Genomic DNA, 24,613 nt, shown 5'->3' on the forward strand with positions numbered 1-24,613 from the left:
TTCGCTACTGGCATCGGAGCACGGAAGTACGCAGCAGCAAGGTAATTACACCCATTTTTGTGTATTTAACCATCCTATTACATAGCGGCTCACTAAAGTCTTGGTCTATGACGTATGTAGATAATATCGGTGTGCTAGTTGGGCCTCAGCAGTGCCAATCAAAGTATGGCCAATGCTATTGGCCCGCTAGATGTGTAAAGAGAGAGTTTCACCCTATAGTGACTACACCCCGGAAGAAGTCTGGTGACGATACGTCGGGTGCAGGTGGTCCAACTACTGTCTCCACTAGGCAAGTTATTGTTACACATTTCTATTTTTAGTGTTAGGCAGCTGCCTATGTCCCTACTGGCACTTTATCACAACAGAGGGCAATCTATTAAAGGTGCCTACTGTTTATTGCACCTTAGTGTCTAATGTTTACAATACATTGGTTCAATATATGGCTAGAATTTGCTGCTGGATACTATTCTGACCTCCTTTTCTCCTTCCCCTTGGTTTTCCCTGGCTGGGTATGCCCATTACAATGGTCATATATATCATGTTAATTTTTATGTGATTTTAAATGTTTGTCTGCATTTATGTTCAATAAAGTTTTTTTTGATATATTGATCCATATACACTCTTTCGCTGTGTATTCAATTTAGTTATAGTGTATGATAGGTTGCCATTGGCGATTGCTGTTTTGTTTCAACTTTATGGGGACGCAAAGCGGGTACTTCTACTGTGTGTGACACTAAACATGGGGCGTTTGTAAATAGGTGGATATTGTACTGCAGAAAGAAGCCTAAAATGTTTGTTTGGCTGGTTTTGTGGACAAGTCTTGCATGGGAGAAATCTTAATGGTGGTCTAGGCCAGATAGTGAAGAAAAGAAAAGTAAACAACTCTGACGTCACCTGTAAATCGGGGGACTGGGAAGATAGGTAGAGGAACTGTGGGCCTGTTATAGAGGAAAGTAAAGCATATGAAGTATACTATAATCATTACAAAATGTCTCTAATATGGGGGTACAATTTTTTGGGAATGGGCAGTCAAGGGATACTAAGGCAAAAAAGGTTATCACTTACACCTGCATGTTTTCTTTAAGAATCTGCACCTCCCACTAACCCCTGCCGGATCTTTGGTTGCCATTGTGCCCTAGTGAAAGCTATTCAGTGTCTTGCCAGTTCCTGACCCCTCAGTTCTGTGACCTGACCTTGCTCCTGTGCCGCCTGCCTATTAACCTCCTGCTATGTTCCTGACTTCGCACCTGTGCTGCCATCATTAACCTTCTGCTATCCAGACCACGACTTGCCGTATCCCTCCTGTGCCTCGTACCTCCCCAGCCTCCTGTGTGGTCGAATCGTGCCAGGGTAGCGACCTGGGTGCCGCCTGCCGCAGTGAAAACCAGCAGCACCTTAAAATCCACTCCCTGGCAGGGCCCACATCTCCTACTACACAGGTCCAGTGGATCCACTACTACAGTGTGTGTTCCAGCCTACTGCCATGAGTCTTACAGTAAGATCTGGCTATGGATCCCACTGGGGTTCCTCTGCCCGATGTCTCGGATCTTTCTACAGTCGTGGCTCAACAGTCTCAGCAGTTTGCCAGCCAGGCGCAACAACTGAATCAATTGTCGGCCATGATGCAGCAGCTTCTAGCCGTACAGCAGCAACAACACCTGTTCCTGCAGCACTATCCGGATCCAAGCTTCGTTTATCCATACCCTTGAAGTATGAATGTGATCCAAAGTTGAGTAGAGGCTTCGTGACACAGTGTTCCTTGCATTTGGAGCTCATGGCAGATCAGTTCCAGACGGAATGTGCTAAGGTGGCCTTTATGGTCAGTCTATTGTCCGGAAAAGCCCTGGCCTGGGCTACTCCTCTCTGGGATCGTAATGATCCGGTCTCCTCTAATCTGCCGGACTTCCTAGCAGAATTCTGCAGTGTATTTGAAGAACCCACACGAGCCTCCTCAGCCGAGACGGCTCTCCTGAACCTCTGTCAAGGGAATTCCTCTGTTGGAGACTACGCGGTTCAATTCCGCACTCTTGCCTCTGAACTGTCTTGCAACAACGAGGCCTTGTGTGCTACACATAAATGGGGTCTGTGCCAGTGCATGCATCATTACGATTATGCCATAGAGGCACAAATCGTGATGTCAATGCACCCTTGTAAAAACGAGCATAGTGGATTTGGATAGAGGATAAGATGTCTTATTGTGGGGGTCACGCCGTGAAACACCCAGCGTTTTTAAACAGTCCTTTTTTCCCCTCTATTTGAAGTATGTTAATAATGCTTGGTTCCCACGGCGGGGGTCGTGACATCATGCCACGCCCCCTCGTGACATCACACCACGCACACCATCACATCCATTCATTTTTATGGGAGGGGGCAAGACGGCCACCATGCCCCCTACCATAGACATAAATAGAGGGGGCATAGCGTCACATACTGTTTTGAATGCCAGGTGATGCACGGAGATCGCGGGGGTCCCACCAATCAGACATCTTATCCCCTATCATTTGAATAGGGGATAAGATGTCTAGGGGCAGAGTACCCCTTTAAAACTATGCTAACCAAAGAAAATTTCCCCTGTTCACACAGTGCAGTTTTTATGTTTTTTTTTATTTATTTTTTTTAAACTAGGAATGTATTCTTAAAACCAGGAATGTATTCTTAAAACCAGGTATGTATTCTTAGAAAACACACTGTTTTGGAGAAAAGCTTAGCTTTTCCTAAAAAAACTGCACCACACCTGGCCACGTCTGGTATTGCAGCTTCACACAAACGTTTAGGGTGCAGTCACATGACGATTTGTGCCTCTACGATTTCTAAATCTCAAAATTGGCTGCAATCGTATCTGTGCACGGACCGGCACTGACCCCATTCAATCCAGTGACTCGCGTGTAGTCAGTTAGCGACTAAATTCTGGTTATTTTCCGAAGGTATCCCACTTTCAGATTGTTGAGTTTTTCTGTCAGATCCGAAAGTCAAATATACTCAGAAAATTACTCTGTCACTAGCTGGATTATAAGATTGAATGGGGTATGTGCCAGTCTGTGCACGGATACAATTATGCCACGGGGGCACAGATTGTGTGAATTTACCCTTATAAAAAATTCATACCTTGTCCCAATTCCTACTCTTACTATTAGGAAAGAACAAAAGGTTCCCTTACAACTTCAATAGCTACTGGGTGAATTCTCATTCGGCCGACATATATTCCTTCCAATTTCTCCCATACACATGAACGCTCAGTCCAGCCGGGCATACATACTTGTATTTTCAGTGAGAGAAGAGAGAAAGCCATAGCCTATATCTAGGCCAGTGTTTCTCAACCAGGTGGCATCCAGCTGTTGCAAAACGACATCTTCCTGGACAGCTAAAGGCTGTCTTGGCATGCTAAGAGTTATAGTCTTGCAACAGCTGAAGGCACACTGGTTGGGAAACACTACTCTAGGCAGAAGAAAAGGATAAAGTGTAGAAAACCAACATGTTGTATCCACGATCTTCACTTTCTAAACTCTGATAAACGTCTCTGATTCTTATCAGACAGTGACAATTTGGCATGTCAGGCGTGGCGCTTTTAGGGCGTGATATGGGAACAGCATAATTTACTCCTATTTCTCTGTTTGTTTTCATGTTGTGAATCTCAGGTGAGAACATGACAACATCTTCCCAGGTTCATGAATTGCTGATTAATCTCATTATACAGGGACCTGTTGTGATCTGGTTGTGTGGGTTCGGGAGCGCGGGAGATGGATGATAACAGGGTCTGTGTGCACCATGGCTGGCCCTAGAGTGAGATTGGGCATCTATCCCTAATGTCCTAGACTAGGACTCAGATATAAGAAAAAGAAAACAGAAGAAAAAGCGCACTAATGTGCCATGATTCTGTGATATTAGGAATATATATGTAGGTGAACAGGTTTTAGTGTGCTCACCTGGGGGTGTTGTGTTCCAAACACGACACCGTTGTAGGCTTTGGTCCCAGATCCCTGGGAAGCACATAATAGTGAAAGAGCTGCTGGCACCTGGTCGTCTTGGGAGCTGGTCCTGGACGTCTGGTTAGTGAGGAAGAAAGGTGGGATCTATGATCCGAAAAAATGCGGTGCTGAGAAGCGCTCCTTTTCAATGTAGAATATTCATCCACACAGTCGAGTATCTCGTGAAGCAAAGAGATATTTATTCGTATTTCCCACGTTATCCCTTGGAAATACTTGTACGAATAAATATCTCTTTGCTTCATGAGATACTCGACTATGTGGATGAATATTCTACATTGAAAAGGAGCGCTTCTCAGCACCGCATTTTTTCGGATGATAGATCCCACCTTTCTTCCTCACTAATGTCCTAGACTGCTACACCTGCAGAAACCACATCTCCTGGGCAGCCAATGTAGCTGTCATCCTTATGGGAGTATTGTGACCGTCACTATAAGGCCGCGTTCACACGTCAGGAATTTCTGTGCAGAGCAGTAGAGTATTCAATGGGATTCTGCTGCGCTGTGTACACAACGGAATTTCCGCCACAGAGGTTTCTGGAACAGAAATTCTGTTTTCCGTGTCCACAGAAATCAAAACTAGAAAAATTGAGTCATTTCAAATGAATAAAAATATAAATGTTATTGATTAACATTAAAAACAATAGATGGGGGAAGCTAAGGCTGGGTTCACGCCACGTTTTTCAAATACAGTTACCGTGGCAAAAACAGTATGCAACCGTATACAACCGTATGACTCCAAATTAAAACGTATACGGTTTTTCCCCGTACGGTTCTATCCGTTTGCATCAGTTTTTGCTATTTTGTTGGAATTAGTTTTCAAGCAATTTAATAAAGTTATTATTGTTCTATTGAAATTTCAATCTGCGCATGTGTCAACTCCAAAAACGGATTAGAAAAACCGTGTGCAACCGTATTCTGAAATTCTGTGTACGGTTCTAATAGACAACAATGTTAAAAGAACCGCATACGGTTCCCATACGGTTTTCCAACCGGAGGCAAAAACGTGGTCAACAGCGTTTTTGCCTACGGTTGAAAAATCGGCAAAACCGTATCCGAGGCAAAACGGATGCAACCGTACACAACATTTGGAATACGGTTTACAATGCATTCTCTATGCATATGGTTTCGGATACGGTCGTATACGTTTTTTTGTGGAAAACCATATACGGTTACCATATTTGAAAAACGTGGTGTGAACCCAGCCTAACACAGGAGGGAAATAGGACAGACAAATGGCGTCACTGCTGCCAGCACGTGTAAACATCATTGGGAAATACAGAGGAGACAAAAGATAAACTGTGCATACTAGTACAAAGACATAAGTCTTAAAGTGCATAAGATACAGTACCAACCTCAACAATAATAGAAACAGTGCAAGAGTGCAGCAGGAGTGACGGCCCCCCCACCCCAAATTATTTTTTTCTAGGCGATATCCATCGTCCTGGAGGTGGCATCCTCTCAGTGCAGTTTACTATTTAAATACATTTGGCCCAATCAGAAAGCAGAACACATAATTAAAGCAAATATTATGCACCTGTATAACCCGGAACAAGCGCCTCTCTCCATTGCGGTGCATAGCGCACGAACCTCCGAACGCCGCACGGTCTTCCGGGTACCGCGTCAGTGTAGGACGCGAATTTGGAAGATCGCGATGCCGGGAGTCGGTGCATGAGCATGGAGATGGCAAAGGCAATAATAAATAAAGTAACATAAAAGGGAGGAAAGGGGGGATGGAGGGGGAGGAAGGGGAAGCATCGGATGGAAACACAAAATAAATACAGAGTACTGAATTTGTGGGGTTACACTCATTTCTCTTTTTTCTTTTTTTCTCTTTTTTTCTTTATCTCTTTCCCTTTTACCCTTCCTTTAGGAGAGACGCTGATGGACACAACATAGACTAAGTTACTGATGGGACAAAAAAATAAATTAACAAAAATTAATAGTGAGACATAAAAAAATATATTAAAAACAACACTGCAGAGAACTAATGATCACAATAACAGAGCAAAAGGTAATGTTTCATTTAAACCAACCGGTTGTAATGTATTTAATCTCCAAATCCATTCACTTTCATGCTGTCTCAGTTTTTTGTGGATATTACCTCCACGTATGCCCAAGTCAACAAAATCAATCCCTTTGACTTTCAGAAGGGTGTCATCACATTGATGGTGTGAAAAAAAAGGTTTCAACACACTCATGGTCCCTGGCAAGTCTAATATCACGTATATGCTCTCGAAAACGGATTTTCAGTGGACAGGAAGTCATACCGATGTTGATCTTGCTACATGGGCAGAAGGCATAATAGATTACATTTTTCTTAGTACAATCAATACTATGTTGGATCTTGTAGACTTTATTTCCAGCAGCATTAGTAAATGTATCACTCCGTCCAATATTAGGGCATGCAACGCACCACCCACAGGGATTACAACCTTTTTTAGGACCAAGGGACCCAAATATGTTGGAACTAGATGCAGGTATGTACTCACTTTTTACAAGTATGTCATGTAAATTTCTGGATCTCCTGGCTGTCATTTTCAGATTAGAAGATACGTAATGTCGTAGGACTGGGTCTGTTCTCAAAATGGGTAGATGTTTTTCAATAACTTTCTTCATCTTGGTCCATTGTGGCATCTGGCACCTTAGCTTTCTTTTCATGTAGAAGGGTATGTCTAGATGTCATTTTCACACGTTGGTATGCTTTCTTCAAAGATCTATTGCTGTACCCGCGCTCACGGAATCTTAATTGCATAATCTTGGCTTGATTTTTGAAATCTTCTTCGGATGAACAAATTCTCCGAATTCTGAGATATTGGCCTACAGGAACAGCGTTGATCACATGTTGTGGATGTGATGAGGATGCATGCAAATAAGAATTACTGGCAGTTTCTTTATGGAACACATTAGTTTTGGTAAAGTTTCTTTCATCAAGGCTTAAGCAAACATCCCTAAAAACAGTATGGGGGTGGGACGTATATGTGACTTTAATGTTTCTGTCACTGTGGTTAATGGAAGACATAAAAGTGTCCAACTGTTTTACGTTTCCCTGCCAGATCATGAGGACATCGTCGATGTACCGCGCCCAGAAAAGGACGTGGTCTATCTCTATGTCCCCATGATCTGACAGGAAAAGGTCCCTCTCCCACAGCCCCAGGAACAAATTTGCGTATGAGGGCGCACACGGCACCCCCATAGCGGTGCCCTGGAGCTGCAGGTAGAGGGATCCTTTGAAAGTGAAGAAATTGTGAGTTAATGCAAATTTCAAAATCTCAAGGAGGAACTCAGACATCTCAGGTTTTGTATTACTAGATTCGAGGAAAAAACGGGTAACTCTAAGACCATCTGAGTGACGTATACTGGTATAGAGCGACTCAATGTCACATGTTACCAAAAGTGTCCCTTCATCTAAATGCAAGCCCTCAACCCGACTTAATAAGTCATTGGTGTCTCGAATGAGGGTAGACATTCTACAATGGGCTTCAATTTGTGAACACTGCATCTACAGGCACTTTCAGTAAGGTTACCGTTACCTGAGATGATAGGTCTTCCTGGAGGTCTTGCCAAATTTTAATGGATTTTTGGAAGTAAATACAGTATAGGGATTCTCGGGTGAGTGACTGTCAAGGCTTTGCGTACATCTGAAGAGATTATGCCATTATGTTCTGCTCGCATCAAAATTCCTTCAAACATGTTTCTGAAAGATGACAATGGATTCTACGTTAATTTCTTATAACAAGACACATCTCTTAGTTGTTTCTTGGCTTCCGCTTCATACATAGAGGTAGGTCATATCACTATATTCCCCCCCTTGTCCGCTTGTTTAAACACCACGTCTTTCAGATTTTTTAATTCAGTTAATCTTTTGCTCTGTTCAGCTGTGAGATTATCATTATGGATGTTTCTACTGATCTGACGGAATTCCTCACTTACCACTTTTATAAAGGTATCTACTGCGGGACATACGGTCCCGTATGATGCGGGTACCTGTTCATCTTGATGAATGTCTTGTTCGGTAAGTAGATCTTCCAAAGTTCTTATGGCATGTCGTTCCATAGATGTAGGAAACAACGTGGCTAGGTCTTCTCTGTGGAGCCACTTTTTGAAGATTAGTGAGCGGGCAAACATATTGAGGTCTTTTAGTGCTGAAAAATGATTAAAAGGTGCACTGGGTGAAAAAGTAATTCCTTTGGTTAAAATTTCAACATCAGTTTTTGACAATATATGTGAAGATAGGTTAATTACCTAAACTGATACATCAGATGATCCACCAGAGGTGCTAGGAGCATCCAAGTTTCTATCACTATCCCCTTCAGTATGGAGTTTATTAGAACCATGATTATGGAACTTCTTAAGTTTTTGCCTTGGATTGAAGAAATCGGCACGGTTGGATCTCCCACCATATTCGCTGGTGGAAGAGATCGAGGATACAGAGATGGATCTTTGACGAGACAGCGTTTGTTTGGCCATGGGCTGATGTTACCATTTATAGACTCTCTTTTGATGATTAAAGTCATTAACATCACAAGATAGCTTTTTACCTTTTTTGTTGGATATTTCTCTTTCCCATAGGGGAACTGCTTGTCCATTTTTTGTTTAAAGGCATCTGATTTGTCCGTAGTCACAATATTATTCAACTTTGTTTGTGGCGTCACTCTTGCTTCACTCTTGCACTGTTTCTATTATTGTTGAGGTTGGTACTGTATCTTATGCACTTTAACCCCTTAACGACCACGGATGTAAATGTACGTCCTGGTTTGGCGGGACTTCGCACACCAGGACGTACATTTACATCCTGTGTATGACCGCGAGCATCAGAACGGTGCTTGTGTCATACACGGCTGATAGCAGCCGGAGACCCGCCTGTAATGGCCGATATCCGCGATCATGCGGATGTCCGCCATTAAACCCTCAGATGCCGTGATCAATACAGGTACTTTGAATGGATGATCGGATCCCCCGCAGCGCTGCTGCAGCGATCAGTTCATCCAGCATGGCGGCCGGAGGTCCCCTCACCTGGCTCCGCCCATCTCCCGGGGTATTAAGCTCTGGTCTGAGATCGAGCAGACCAGAGCAGAAGATCACCGATAATACTGATCAGTGCTATGTCCTATGCATAGCACTGAACAGTATTAGCAATCAAATAATTGCTATAGATAGTCCCCTATGGGGACATAAAAAGTGTAAAAAAAAAAAAAAGTTGAAAAATGGAGAAAAAAAATCCCCTTCCCCAATAAAAATAAAAATTGTCCGTTTTTACCATTTTACCCCCAAAAAGCATATTTTTAAAAATATTTTATAAACATATTTGGTATCGCCGCATGCGTAAATGTACGAACTATCAAAATATAATGTTAATGATCCCGTACGGTGAATGACATAAATGTAAAAAATAAAAAAAGTCCAAAAATGCTTTTTTTTGTCAGATTTTATTCAAAAAAAATTATAAAAAATTATCTAAAAGTTTTATATATGCAAATGTGGTATCGATAAAAAGTACAGATGACGGCACAAAAAATGAGCCCTCATACTGCCCTATATATATATGGAAAAATGAAAAAGTTATAGGTGGTCAAAATAGGGCCATTTTAGATTAATGATTTTGTACAAAAAGTTTAAGTTTTTTTAAGCGGTACAAAATTAGAAAAGTATCTAGTCATGGGAATCATTTTAATCGTATTGACCCATGAAATAAAGAACACATGTCATTTTTACTGTAAAATGTACAGTGTGAAAACAAAACCCTCCAAAATTTGCAAAATTGTGGTTTTCATTAAAATGTCCTCCCTAAAAAAATTTGGGGGGGGGGGGATCTCTGTACATTTTATGGTAAAATGAGAGGGTTCATTACAAAGTAATTGGTACAATTGGTCAAGCAAAAAACAAGCCCTTATATGGGTCTTTAGATGGAAATATTAAAGAGTTATGGATTTTAGAAGGCGAGGAGGAAAAAACGAAAACGCAAAAATAAAATTGGCCTGGTCCTTAAGGTGAAAATGGTCTTGGTCCTTAACCCCTTAAGGACACAGCCCTTTTTCACCTTAAGGACTGAGCCCTTTTTCGCAATTCTGACCATCGTCGCTTACGAATTAATAACTCAAAAATGCTTTTACTGAATATTCTGATTCTGAGATTGTTTTTTCGTGACATATTCTACTTTATTTTGGTGGTAAATTTTCGGCGTTACTTGCATCCTTTTTTTGTGAAAAATCCCAAAATTTCATGAAAATTTAAAAAATTTTGCATTTTTCTAACTTTGAAGCTCTCTACTTGTAAGGAAAATGGATATTCCCAAAACATTTTATTTTTATTCACAAATACAATATGTCTACTTTATGTTGGCATCATAAAATGGACATATTTTTGCTTTTCTGAAAAAATTAGAGGGCTTCAAAGTAGAGCAGCAATTTTCAAAAATGTCATGAAAATTGATAAATCTGAAGGGACAGATGTTACAGAACTACAACTCCCAGCATGCCTGGGAAGTCTAGGCATACTGAGAGTTGTAGTTTGGCAACATCTGGGGGGCTACTGTGACCCTCCAGATGTTGTAAAACTACAAAACCAGAATGCTGGGAGTTGCAGTCTGGCCTTCCTAGTGGTTGCCACAGTAAAGATCACTTTACTTTCACTTTCATTCCCCCCCCCCCCCCCCACCGTTGTTTCCCTACCTGAGCCAGGATCCAGCAGTCTCCAGCGAAGATCAGTGGTTCCCAGGCATCTTCTCCTCCAGGTACCGGCCTCCATCTTCTCCCCATGTTCCCCTCGACATCCAGGGGTGGGCAGAACAGGGGGTTGCCATGGCAACCCACTGTCCTGCTCTGCCATTGGTCAGAATCAGTTCTGACCAATGGCAGGGGATAGGAGGAAATCGCAGCACTGCGACCTCACTCCTAGCCCTCAGGATGATCGGGGCTGTCACTGACAGCTCCGATCATCCCTATTTTCTGAGTGATCGGGTCACCAGAGACCCGATCAGCCCGGAATAGCAGAAAATCGCATGTCTGAATTGACATGCGATTTTCTGCGATCGCCGACATGGGGGGGGGGGGGGTGTGCCGGGGTGCCTGCTGAATGATTTTAGCAGGCATCCCGGTCTGGTTCCCAACCGGCTAGCGGCAGGGACGGGAATTCCCGCAGGCGTATGCATACGCCCCACATCCTTAAGGACTCGGGATGCATGGCGTATGCATACGCCCGGCGTCCTGAAGAGGTTAAGGGGTTAAGACTTATGTCTTTGTACTAGTATGCACAGTTTACCTTTTGTCTCTTCTGTATTTCCCAACGATGTTTATATGTGCTGACGCCATTTGTCTGTCCTATTTCCCTCCTGTGTTAGCTTCCCCCATCTATTGTTTTTAATGGAATCAATAAAATTAATATTTTTATTCATTTGAAATGACTAAATTTTTCTAGTTTTGATTTAATTCATAAGGAGTTCCTATATGAAGCCCTTGCGTACCAGGTTCCCCATTATTTGAGTGGTTTATACCCACCATTTATTCATGTGTACTATTCTTGGTAAAACCTGTGAGGTACTGTGTTATTTATTTATTAATACGTGTCCACAGAAAGAATTAACATGCTTATTCCTTCTGCGGACTCTACATTGCCGTCTATGAGATTCCCGCATTCCTGTGCACAGTCTCCAGAATGTCCACACAAAAAGTATTCCACCTCTTCCGTTGTGCATAGTCATAGCAACCAATCAGATTGCTTCTTTTATTTTTGAAAAGGCCTCTGAAAAATTAAAGAAGCGCTCTGATTGGTTTCTATGGGCAACTCATCAACTTTTCCCCTGGACGGGTTTTGATACATTTCCCCCCATGTGTGTAACTACTAAGACAACAGGCAAACCGACACTGTGGGCTCTGCAAACTAAGGGGGTGGTCATGGGCCATTTCCATGAAAGTCTATGGGGCAGTTAGTGATGGCTAAGCACAACAGAAGATGTGGAACACTTTTTGTGGCCCGATCTTAAGTTCCACAATAGAGACCCACGGTTCCCTGGCTGTGCAGCATTATTTCTGCGCATTGACAATATAATGCATTCTATGTATCTTTTCCTATGTTGTGATGCACAGTGAACAGGGTTTCCTTTTCGTAATATCATCAGGTGCATTATTCCTTTACTGTCACAATGGTTATGATTCTTGATGTGTAATATCAGTTGTATTGTGACATCACATTATCCCTGTGCAGTGTTGCTCCTGTGCTACAACATCGCAGAGTAGTACATCCTTGTACTGCAATATGGCTGTGTGCTTTATTCCTGTACTGTGACATCACTGTGTATTTCCCTGTACAGTGAAATCATTATGTGTATTATCCCTGTACTGTGACATCACTGTGTATTATCTCTGTACTGTGACATCACTGTATATTATCCCTGTACTGTAACATCACTATGTGTATTATCCCTGTACTGTGACATCACTCTGTATTATCCCTGTACTGTGACATCACTGTGTGTATTATCCCTGTACTGTGACATCACTGTGTGTATTATCCCTGTACTGTGACATCACTGTGTGTATTATCCCTGTACTGTGACATCACTGTGTATTATCTCTGTACTGTGACATCACTGTGTGTATTATCCCTGTACTGTGACATCACTGTGTGTATTATCTCTGTACTGTGACATCACTGTGTGTATTATCCCTGTACTGTGACATCTCTGTGTGTATTATCTCTGTACTGTGACATCACTGTGTGTATTATCTCTGTACTGTGACAACACTGTGTGTATTATCCCTGTACTGTGACATCACTGTGTATTATCCCTGTACTGTGACATCACTGTGTGTATTATCCCTGTATCACTGTGTGTATTATCCCTGTACTGTGACATCACTGTGTAGATTATCTCTGTACTGTGACATCACTGTGTGTATTATCTCTGTACTGTGACATCACTGTGTATATTATCTCTGTACTGTGACATCACTGTGTGTATTATCCCTGTACTGTGACATCACTGTGTATTATCCCTGTACTGGGACATCACTGTGTATTATTCCTGTACTGTGACATCACTGTGTATTATCCCTGTACTGTGACATCACTGTGTATTATCCCTGTACTGTGACATCACTGTGTGTATTATCCCTGTACTGTGACATCACTGTGTGTATTATCCCTGTACTGTGACATCACTGTGTGTATTATCCCTGTACTGTGACATCACTGTGTATTATCCCTGTACTGTGACATCACTGTGTATTATCATGGTACTGCAATATGGCTGTGTGCTTTATTCCTGTACTGTGACATCACTGTGTATTATCCCTGTACTGTGACATCACTGTGTATTATCCCTGTACTGCAATATGACTGTGTGCTTTATTCCTGTACTGTGACATCACTGTGTATTATCCCTGTACTGTGACATCACTGTGTATATTATCCCTGTACTGTGACATCACTGTGTGTATTATCCCTGTACTGTGACATCACAGTGTGTATTATCCCTGTACTGTGACATCACTGTGTGTATTATCCCTGTACTGTGACATCACTGTGTATTATCCCTGTACTGTGACATCACTGTGTGTATTATCCCTGTACTGTGACATCACTGTGTGTATTATCCCTGTACTGTGACATCACTGTGTGTATTATCCCTGTACTGTGACATCACTGTGTATTATCCCTGTACTGTGACATCACTGTGTATTACATCACTGTGTATTATCCCTGTACTGTGACATCACTGTGTGTATTATCCCTGTACTGTGACATCGCTGTGTATTATCCCTGTACTGTGACATCACTGTGTGTATTGTCCCTGTACTGTGACATCACTGTGTGTATTATTCCTGTACTGTGACATCACTGTGTGTATTATACCTGTACTGTGACATCACTGTGTGTATTATCCCTGTACTGTGACATCACTGTGTATTGTCCCTGTACTGTGACATCACTGTGTGTATTATCTCTGTACTGTGACATCACTGTGTGTATTATCCCTGTACTGTGACATCACTGTGTGTATTATCCCTGTACTGTGACATCATTGTGTGTATTATCCCTGTACTGTGACATCACTGTGTGTATTATCCCTGTACTGTGCCATCACTGTGTGTATTATCCCTGTACTGTGACATCACTGTGTATATTATCCCTGTACTGTGACATCACTGTGTGTATTATCCCTGTACTGTGACATCACTCTGTATATTATCCCTGTACTGTGACATCACTGTGTGTATTATCCCTGTACTGTGACATCACTGTGTGTATTATCCCTGTATTGTGACATCACTGTGTGTATTATCCCTGTACTGTGACATCACTGTGTATTATCCCTGTACTGTGACATCACTGTGTATTATCATGGTACTGCAATATGGCTGTGTGCTTTATTCCTGTACTGTGACATCACTGTGTATTATCCCTGTACTGTGACATCACTGTGTATTATCCCTGTACTGCAATATGACTGTGTGCTTTATTCCTGTACTGTGACATCACTGTGTGTATTATCCCTGTACTGTGACATCACAGTGTGTATTATCCCTGTACTGTGACATCACTGTGTGTATTATCCCTGTACTGTGACATCACTGTGTATTATCCCTGTACTGTGACATCACTGTGTGTATTATCCCTGTACTGTGACATCACTGTGTGTATTATCCCTGTACTGTGACATCACTGTGTGTATTATCCCTGTACTGTGACATCACTGTGTATTATCCCTGTACTGTGACATCACTGTGTATTACATCACTGTGTATTATCCCTGTACTGTGACATCACTGTGTGTATTATCCCTGTACTGTGACATCGCTGTGTATTATCCCTGTACTGTGACATCACTGTGTGTATTGTCCCTGTACTGTGACATCACTGTGTGTATTATCCCTGTACTGTGACATCACTGTGTGTATTATACCTGTACTGTGACATCACTGTGTGTATTATCCCTGTACTGTGACATCACTGTGTATTGTCCCTGTACTGTGACATCACTGTGTGTATTATCTCTGTACTGTGACATCACTGTGTGTATTATCCCTGTACTGTGACATCACTGTGTGTATTATCCCTGTACTGTGACATCATTGTGTGTATTATCCCTGTACTGTGACATCACTGTGTGTATTATCCCTGTACTGTGCCATCACTGTGTGTATTATCCCTGTACTGTGACATCACTGTGTATATTATCCCTGTACTGTGACATCACTGTGTGTATTATCCCTGTACTGTGACATCACTCTGTATATTATCCCTGTACTGTGACATCACTGTGTGTATTATCCCTGTACTGTGACATCACTGTGTGTATTATCCCTGTATTGTGACATCACTGTGTGTATTATCCCTGTACTGTGACATCACTGTGTATATTATCCCTGTACTGTGACATCACTGTGTATTATCCCTGTACTGTGACATCACTGTGTATATCATCCCTGTACTGTGACATCACTGTGTGTATTATCCCTGTACTGTGACATCACTGTGTATATTATCCCTGTACTGTGACATCACTGTGTATATTATCCCTGTACTGTGACATCACTGTGTGCATTATCCCTGTACTGTGACATCACTGTGTATATTATCCCTGTACTGTGACATCACTGTGTATATTATCCCTGTACTGTGACATCACTGTGTGCATTATCCCTGTACTGTGACATCACTGTGTGCATGATCTTGCCATTGAAGGTGGTGATCGTAGAGAGGGGCTATGGGACCTAAAACTACTGTTTACACCCCTGTTTAGCCCTCTTCTGAAATGGATGTCAATGGTAGCACAGATCATATCTTCTCTATGTATAATAGGCACCAGGCCATCTAGACATGGGCCGGGGCGAGGAGGACCCGTAAGGGTGGGGTAGGGCTACACCTCAGATAAGACCTTGGCATAGAGAATACGTACTGGGCGCGCTCCCTAATTTTGTGAGTGCATTCTGATTCATTGGGTTGATAACAATTCTGCCTAATCCTTGTGACTGATTTATATGCTCTTCTCTGAATAAAGAGGATTAAACTGTTTGGCAGAAGAGATTCTATGCAGAATACAAAGGATTAACACAATTTCTAATAGGTTCAAATGAATTGACCTGTACTATGGGTGATATAACTGGAGATGGCAGCATGGTAGCCTTATATATCCATATGTGTGTTTGTACTCTTATAGAGGGACATTTATCAATGTTTGCTTATGTATTCTTTATCTTAGTAATTTTTTCCTTACTTTTTTTTTTGCTTATGTGCGACTTATTGATCAACTGCTTTCAGCCTGTTGATAATTTTCTTTCACGTAAGCAATTTTTCCTTTTTTACTTTGGTAGTAGCTTTTTCTGCTCCATGTTTGAGCTGGAGTACCGTATTTATGGGGGTATACCACACACCGGCCTATAACACGCACCCTCATTTTACCAAGGATATTTGGGTAAAAAAAGTTTTTTACCCAAATATCCATGATAAAATGAGGGTACGTGTTTGCGCGTGTATACCCCGATATACCCCCAGGAAAGGCAGGGGGAGAGAGGCCGTCGCTGCCCGCTTCTCTCCCCCTGCCTTTCCTGGGGTCTAGAGCACTACTGTCGGCCCTTTTCACCCCCTGGTTATCGGCGCCGCTGCCCGTTCTGTCCCCCTGACTATCGGTGACGGCGCCGATAGCCAGGGGGAGAGAAGCGGCGCCGACAGCCAGGGGGAGAGAAGGGGCAGCGGCACCCATTGCCGGCGCCGCTGCCCCGTTGCCTCCCCCCATCCCCGGTGGCATAATTACCTGAGTCGGGTCCGCGCTGCTCCAGGCCTCCGTCGTGCGTCCCCAGCGTCGTTGCTATGCACGGCGCGGCGCTCTGACGTCATGCGCCGCGCCGTTCAGCGCATAGCAACGACGACGGTGACGCAGGACGGAGGCCTGGAGCAGCACGGACCCGACTCAGGTAATTATGCCACCGGGGATGGGGGGAGGCAACGGGGCAGCGGTGCCGGCAATGGGTGCCGCTGCCCCTTCTCTCCCCCTGGCTGTCGGCGCCGCTTCTCTCTCCCTGGCTATCGGCGCCGGCACCGATAGTCAGGGGGACAGAACGGGCAGCGGCGCCGATAACCAGGGGGTGAAAAGGGCCGACAGCAGCGCTCTAGACCCCAGGAAAGGCAGGGGGAGAGAAGCGGGCAGCGACGGCCTCTCTCCCCCTGCCTTTCCTGGGGGTGTATCGGCGTATAACACGCACACAGACTTTAGGCTAAAAATTTTAGTCTAAAAAGTGCGTGTTATACGCCGATAAATACGGTAAATTTAGTCAATTTTTAACGCTGTTGCAACTTTTTCTTGCGCAGTTGCGACTGTTGCAGTTAATAAATACCTGACTACCCGTAGTCCATTTTAAAATTATTACTACGTAGTTTTATTATTATTACTATGTAATTTTTGGAAAACTTGCTTTTCTCGCTTTCCAGTCAAAATGTTGCACGAAAAATCGCGTAGTCTCAGTTGCGACAATTTTGCAACAATTATAGTAAAGAAAACCTGACTAAATCCGTTGATAAATGTCCATAATAGACATTACAGACAGATGCAGCAGAGCCGAAGCTGTTATGTGTCATAAACCAGTGTGATATCTCAATGTGCAATCTGCAACACACAGCTCTGGAGTGAAATCTGCCTCACTATTATTTAGGGCAGCCTAAAGTGTTTAATGACAAACTCAGCTCTGCTACATCTATCACCACACTATTCCTGTCTTTTTACTTCTTTCTACTCAAGTTCCTCATAACAGGCTGTGGTAGCCCAGTATGGGAGTTGTTACCCCGTACTCTTGCTGCCCTGTCAGGTAGCCTCCTTACAGTGTTCCCTGCCCCCCCCCCCCACTTGCATCTGTTATACTGTAATTGTATATTATCCCCTATGTTATGTATATAAGAATGTTGTATCTTTAAGAAAGGTTAACATGTGATCATCAGTTGTCATGTGAGTTGTCATGTGATTGTTACCCAGGAGGTATCAGTGACCAGGTGACTTAAGGGTTACCAATGGGACCCCACCAGAGTCTCCCCCATAAAAGCCCTGGGAGGAGTCTTTTCTCTCTCTTAGTTCCTGAGTCTTTGCTGTGGTGCAGTGGAGCCTAAGAGTCTGTCTGGAGTCATAGGAGCCTCAAGTCAAGTCTGCAGCCACAAGCTACAAGTCTACAAGTAATCTAAAGTCACAGCTTAGTCTATCTCCAGCCAAGTCAAGTCGCTGTCATCTATTGTCAAGTCAACGTGGCCTGCACTAAATTGTCCAACTCCACTGCAAGTCCCAGCAAGTCCTTAAGGTCTCTGAAGTCACTGGTCACCTCCGTGGGCCCGGCTACACTGTATAGACTGTTATACCTGTCTACAGTAAAGCTACCGTTGTCCGTAACTTGGCGTCGCAGTCATTATTGCCCCTGTGCCTAGGCCAGGATCCAGCACTATACCTTCGGGTGTTATTGAGGATAAACCGTCACAAATACAAGGGGTTAATGCCATCTGCCCCTAGGGTAATTCCATCTGCCCTGCATCTCACACCCCATACCACAACTTTTGGCATCCTACGAACAGGATATGGGTGTGCGCCTGATACAACAAGTCCTCCCCCAGTCTGAACTGTGTCCAGTATTGTCAGAAAATCGCATGCCGATGTGAATGAAATTTGCACCAGAAAGTGTACACGACTTTGTCAGTGAAAAGTGTTTTACCAGAGGCACCTGTGAAATAGAGGGGGAGTTGAAGAAAGGACTGTTATTTGCCATTGTGAATTGCAGACAGTAGGTACCTGAAAGGGTTAACTTGGTCCAGTGTTTCCTGCGTGCACGAGCACTCGCAGCTCCGCCCCGTCAGTCCCCAGTGGTGATGTCTCTTTAGTACAGCGAGGAGGAACCAAAGAGCTGCACTGTGTTGCACAGGGGAAGATTTTGTCAAACCGGAAGTTCCCTGGGTGCAGCCATATTGAAAGTTGCAGCGCAGACTCTGCAAATACCAACGATTGTCAATTTTAAGTCTCTGGTGCCAGCAGCTGTCAGTATTAACCCATTAGTGCCCGCAAGTCTGGTCACAAGTCTATCCACAACCGGGTGCCTGCAAAATAGAGGGGGAGCATGCATTACAGTACCCCTATTAATCAAGAGTCAAAGCCGCTGCAGAGCTTCAGCAAGCATCTTAATGGGGAACTCACCTTATTTCTCTTAAAGCGACAGAGCACTCAAAAGTAAACAGGATGTCAGAACCCAGCTCTCCAGATCAACCAGGCGTCAGCGCCCCTTCATCTCCAGCAGCGAGGTCATCACCTGCCTGAACAGTCGGGACCTTGCCCCCTCTGCCTACAGTCAACTTCAACAGTCCCGGTGTTCCAGCATCTGCACCGGTAATGATGGAGAACCCTGTCCTCCCTACCTACAATGGAGACCCCTTCACCCTGAGGGATTTCAAAGAGAGGATCCAGAGTTTGTTTGTCTTTTACTCTTTCCCTCCTAACCAACAGGTGCAATTGCTCACAGGACAACTACAGGGACCAGTGTTAGAGGAAATCCGCACCGAGAAGGCGACTGTAGAGCAGATCTTTGAAGGACTGTACCAGGTATTTGTGTCACATTCTCCATCAGAGGTACGTCTCCGTCTGTATGAAAGGCGACAAAAGCCAGGTGGGACCTTGAGAGCGTACGCCGTAGCCCTACAGAATGCCCTAGAGACTGTCCAAAAAGTAGATGGTATAACTCCCGAGCAGGACAACAAGGTGTTAATGGACAGATTTATTGATGGGGCTCATAATAAGTGGGACAAAGCCCAACTGAGAATGTTAGCAGTCCAAAACCCGACTTGTCATTCCCCGCTTTCAAAAGACTGGCTATCCAAGTGATTGAGTCCGGGACTGAGTTAGAGGAATATTGCACTCCCCTTACACCCGTTCAAGAGCCACTAGGGGCAGTAGCCAGACCTATACCACCACTGTCACCAGCCCCCGCCCCTGTGTCCTCTACTTTGACAGCCACTGCAGCCTCAGATTTACAGAGAGTTAGGCAGGACATTGAACAACTGACTAAGGCTGTGAAGGAGCATGCCACCCAGGCCGCTCCACCTGACCACGAACCGCCCCTGCCTAGAAAACCTGCCCCTGCTCCCCGCAATTTCTTTTACCACAATCCTCCGCCCAATAGACCCTCGGGGACTCAAAGAACCTTTTGCACTTACTGTAATAAGTCAGGACATTGGAAAATGCAGTGTTGGGATTTAAACGGATTTCCCCTGAGTTTGCGGACCGGCCCTCAGGAAAACAGTCATCAGGTCCAACCCCCGAACGACCTAAGTCAGGACTCTCACTTTATGTCACCTTCTGCCCCTATGTAAAAATTGTTGTAGAAGTTGTACCATTGGAGGCGTTGATAGATACAGGGTCACAAGTGTCTACTATACCTAAAAGTGTTTTCTATCAGCATTGGGAGGCTAGTTAATTGTATGAACCGGAGGATGAGCCAACCATTCAGTTGGCAGAGCATGTACTTACCGGACAGGGAGTGATCGTAACTAATGTGACAGATAAGGGGTCTGCCGAATTTATATTGGGGATGAACATTATGAAAAATTGTTTTGCTAAAATATTAGATGCCTTATATGCTTCTCTTTCCCATCTGTCCCCTTCAGGCCAGCGGGCTGCGCAGCACCACTTGAAAGTTCCACAGGCAGAGCAGAACAAGCAAGGTGAAATTTGCAGAGTACAAGTTCAAGACATCCGGTCGGTGACCTTACAACCCAACATGGAGACCATCATCTGGTGTTGTGCATGTCCCGGAGTCAAGAATAGGGACAATCAAGCCCTGCTGGAACCTATACAATTGGAAGATCATCCTCTTGTTCGAGCTGTGAGAAGCCTTGTCACTGTCACCAACGGGAGAGTCCCAGTGCGGTTAGTAAACCTGTCTGATTCTGCTACTGTCTTGCCCAAATACACTCCTGTAGCCCAGCTGTACCTCCTTGAGTAGAAAGACATTATGACCGAACGTCTGGTGGCCCAACAGCGTGCAGCTCAAGTGGCCAAAGGATCCGAAGTGAGCCCTCCAAATCCTTGGTGGGCGCAACTCCAGGTTGGATATGACCTTACCCCAAGGGACCAAATAAATGTAATCAGTGTCGCCAAGAGGTACCATGAGGCTTTCAGAAAGAACCCCACAGACTTTGGTCATACTTCAATGATCCAGCACCGAATTCTCACAGGTGATAGATCACCTATCAAGGAAAGACACCGTCCGGTCGAGCCAGGCATGTGGAAGACTGTCAAGAAGATGCTGGCTGACATGAAAGAGGCAGAGGTGATTCAAGAAAGTGAAAGCACCTGAGCTGCGCCACTTGCCCTGGCAAAGAGAAGAAAGACGGAACATCCACTTCTGTGTTGATTACAGGAAACTGAACAATGCCACACGTAAAGACGCTTATCTGTTGCCAAGTATCGAGGAGTCACTCACAGCCCTCGGGTCGGCTACTTACTTCTCCGCCCTGGACTTAACCATTGGATATTGGCAAGTGCCCATGGCCATGGAGGATTGGGTGAAGACCGCCTTTGTGACACCCATGGGACTTTTGAGTTTAAAAGTATGCCATTTGGGCTGTGCAATGCCCCTGCTACGTTCCAGCATCTGAATTTTCCTAGTGTCCTATTGTACCTGGACAATCTCATTGTGTATTCCAAGTCCTACCAGGAACACCTCAGTCATCTGTCAGATGTTTTTAAAGTCTTAATCAAGCATGGATTAAAAATGTAATCGTTCAAGTGTTACCTGCTCAATCCTCAGATCCATTACTTGGGTCATGTTGTCAGTGCAGAAGGGGTCCAGCCCAATCCTGAAACAGTGGAAGCTGTCAAGAACTGGCCTACCCCGCGCATGGTGAAAGATGTCAGGAGCTTCCTGGACTTTGCTGGCTACTACTGCCAATTAATTTCTCACTTCACCAATTACAGCTCATTCAAGCTGGAACTTCTTGCCCTGATGTGGGCCCGTGACCGAAAAATTCAAAGTCTATTTGGCTGCCACGCCATTTACTGTCTACACGGACAATAAACCGTTGGCCCACCTGAACACTGCCAAGTTGGACACCATTGAACAGCAATGGGCTTCAAGACTAGCCAGTTACAGTTTCACCATCAAGTACAGAAGCAGCAAGTCTAATATCAATACCAATGTACTGTCTCGGATGACCCCCAGCAAATAAACCACCTGTCAAAGACTTGTGGGAAGATGTGGAGATGCCCCCTTTCTACCAGAGATTTTATCAGCGGTTCTTGAGACAGAATGTTGTGACCGCCCTCATGGACAGTGAATCCAGGTCCAAAAAGGTTAAGGAAGACCTGTACACCTGGAAGACTCTTCAAGATGAAAGTCGAGTCATGGGGGATCAGTTGGACTACCTTCTGGTGAAGAAGGTGTCAACCCGTCTACGCCGGGCCCAGTGGGACTATGAGTAGAAATGTCTGTGGCGACAGAGGAAACGACTGTTTGTGCACAAAAATTCTTTGGATCCTGTCTCTGGTGATCGACTTCATCAGATTCTGGTTCCCCGAAGAGACGCATCGATGGTCCTCAATGCATACCATGACCAGTCGGGACACTTTAGAGTCCATAAGATCGAAGCTACTGTCAGGCGAAGATTCTATTGGATCGGAATGCGGAGTGACATTGACAAATGGAACAGTGAATGGGCAGTCTGTAACGTCAACAAGAATGTGCGCAAGGATGCAAGAGCACCCCTCCATTCCATCCAGAGTGAAAGGCCCAACCAGTTGGTCACGCTAGACCAGGTCAAATTGTCTCCTACATGTTCCGAGTATACTTATGCTCTCACCATGGTGGATCATTACTCTAAATGGGTTGTCGTTGTACCCGTCAAAGATCAAACAGCCAATACAGCTGCCCAGATGTTCTACTCCAATTGGGTGCAAACCCTTGGGTGTCCGGAGTCTGTCCTAACAGATGGAGGAACAGCCTGTCAGGCCTGCCAAAGAGTATGTCCCGGGCAAAGGAATCCACCAATCTATGGATTTTCTAATGTTTTCTCCAAATCAGCCTGCGACCTTCTGTGTCTCACCAACCCCCATTAGTCTCCACACCAGTCCCAGTCTTGTCGCCATTGGCTCCAGCCTATACACCAGTCTCTAGAGTGCCAACCCTGTCACCAGCCTCTCCAGCACAGCTGCCAGTGACTGTGAGTCCAGCCAGTCCTGAACTAATACCAGCTCCTGAGTTGAGCTGGGAGAGCCAGCCACAGCTCCAGAAGTCCCAAGAACTATTCTCCAGAGGTGGTATTGTGCAGATCCCAAAGGTCGACGCAAGGACAACTACCAGCTAGGTATAAGAAATAATGGTAGTGCTGTGTACAAAGTTGTCAGTATAACACATAGTCTAATTCATTCAGCTTACATAATGTTTTCTATAAGCTAGATAAATGCCAAGTTAGGACTGTATCTAACATGTACATTTCCAGTCCATAATTCACCTGTCTAACATTTTTCCTGTCCACATGTACAGTGTACTCTCCTGGCCAGAAGGTTCCCCTGAAAATATAAATGAAGCACGTAGAGCAACAGAGTTGCTGTAAATAAAGGTAACACTGGTATGTTATATAAAAACATGTATAGATCGCATAGAAGCTCGGACCATGTACCTTGAGTTGACTAATTGATGTTTGAATTGTCATGTCTTTAACTATTCACTTTAATGTATTCAACATCCTGTGTTGTTACTGAATACCTGACTTTATATAGTGATGGTACGCATCATATGTGTGTACCGTATCGACAACCGCGTTTCTTACGATGCCTGTTTATTGATGATGTTTTTGTACTTTACTTGAATTTTGTACTTTGAATAAAATTAATAAAACGTTAATATAAAAAAAAAATTTTTTTTTATAGAGTTCTGGGGAGAAGTGGTTAGTGCCGAGGGGCCCCAGTAGCTAAGGCATCAGGTAGAGAGCCTCAGGCACCCTGGTCCCACTCAAGTATATTAAATGTGATAAAAGTGTAGTTATAAGGGTAATGAATCCCACATGTTTATGTCCCGTTATTGAAAGGAACATGCATGGATGTTTTCACAAAAATGCTACATGGACTCTTCTCAGTTCTTTTTGTTCAGACCTGTGAAGGACATTCAACAATAATGCCCCAGGAACTGTCAGTCTATGCTCCAGTGGCAAATTCCAGTTGTCCACCCTCTAGGCCTGGGTGCCGAGGTCGGCTGTGTTTAAGAGGGAGAGTTTGTGGTTGCCCAGTACGGGAGTTATTACCCTGTAAACTTACTGCCCTGTCAGGCAGCCTCCCTGCAGTGTCCCCTGCCCCCCCCCCCTGCATCTGTTATACTGTAATTGTATATTATCCCCTATGTTATGTATATAAGAATGTTGTATCTTTAAGAAAGGTTAACATGTGATCACCAGTTGTCATCTAAGTTGTCATGTGATTGTTACCCAGGAGGTATCAGTGACCAGGTTTCAGTGACTTAAGAGTGACCAATGAGACCCCACCAGAGTCTCCCCCATAAAAGCCCTGGGAGGAGTCTCTTCTCTCTCTTAGTTCCTGAGTCTTTGCTGAGGTGCAGTCGAGCCTAAGAGTGTGTCTGGAGTCATAGGAGCCTCAAGTCAAGTCTGCAGCCACAAGTC

General features: G+C 44.1%; 1 protein-coding gene across 1 annotated transcript in view; it reads left to right on the forward strand.

The window, feature by feature from the left end:
* PIWIL4 (piwi like RNA-mediated gene silencing 4) overlaps window positions 1–24,613 on the forward strand; it is a 319,725-nt gene continuing 295,112 nt past the window's right edge. Inside the window, exon 1 of the mRNA XM_056561503.1 lies at window positions 1–41. The gene's annotated coding sequence lies outside the window, so the exon portion shown is untranslated. The remainder of the gene's footprint in view (window positions 42–24,613) is intronic.

This window comes from Hyla sarda, chromosome 2, assembly GCF_029499605.1.
Source record: "Hyla sarda isolate aHylSar1 chromosome 2, aHylSar1.hap1, whole genome shotgun sequence".
Lineage (NCBI taxonomy): Eukaryota > Metazoa > Chordata > Amphibia > Anura > Hylidae > Hyla > Hyla sarda.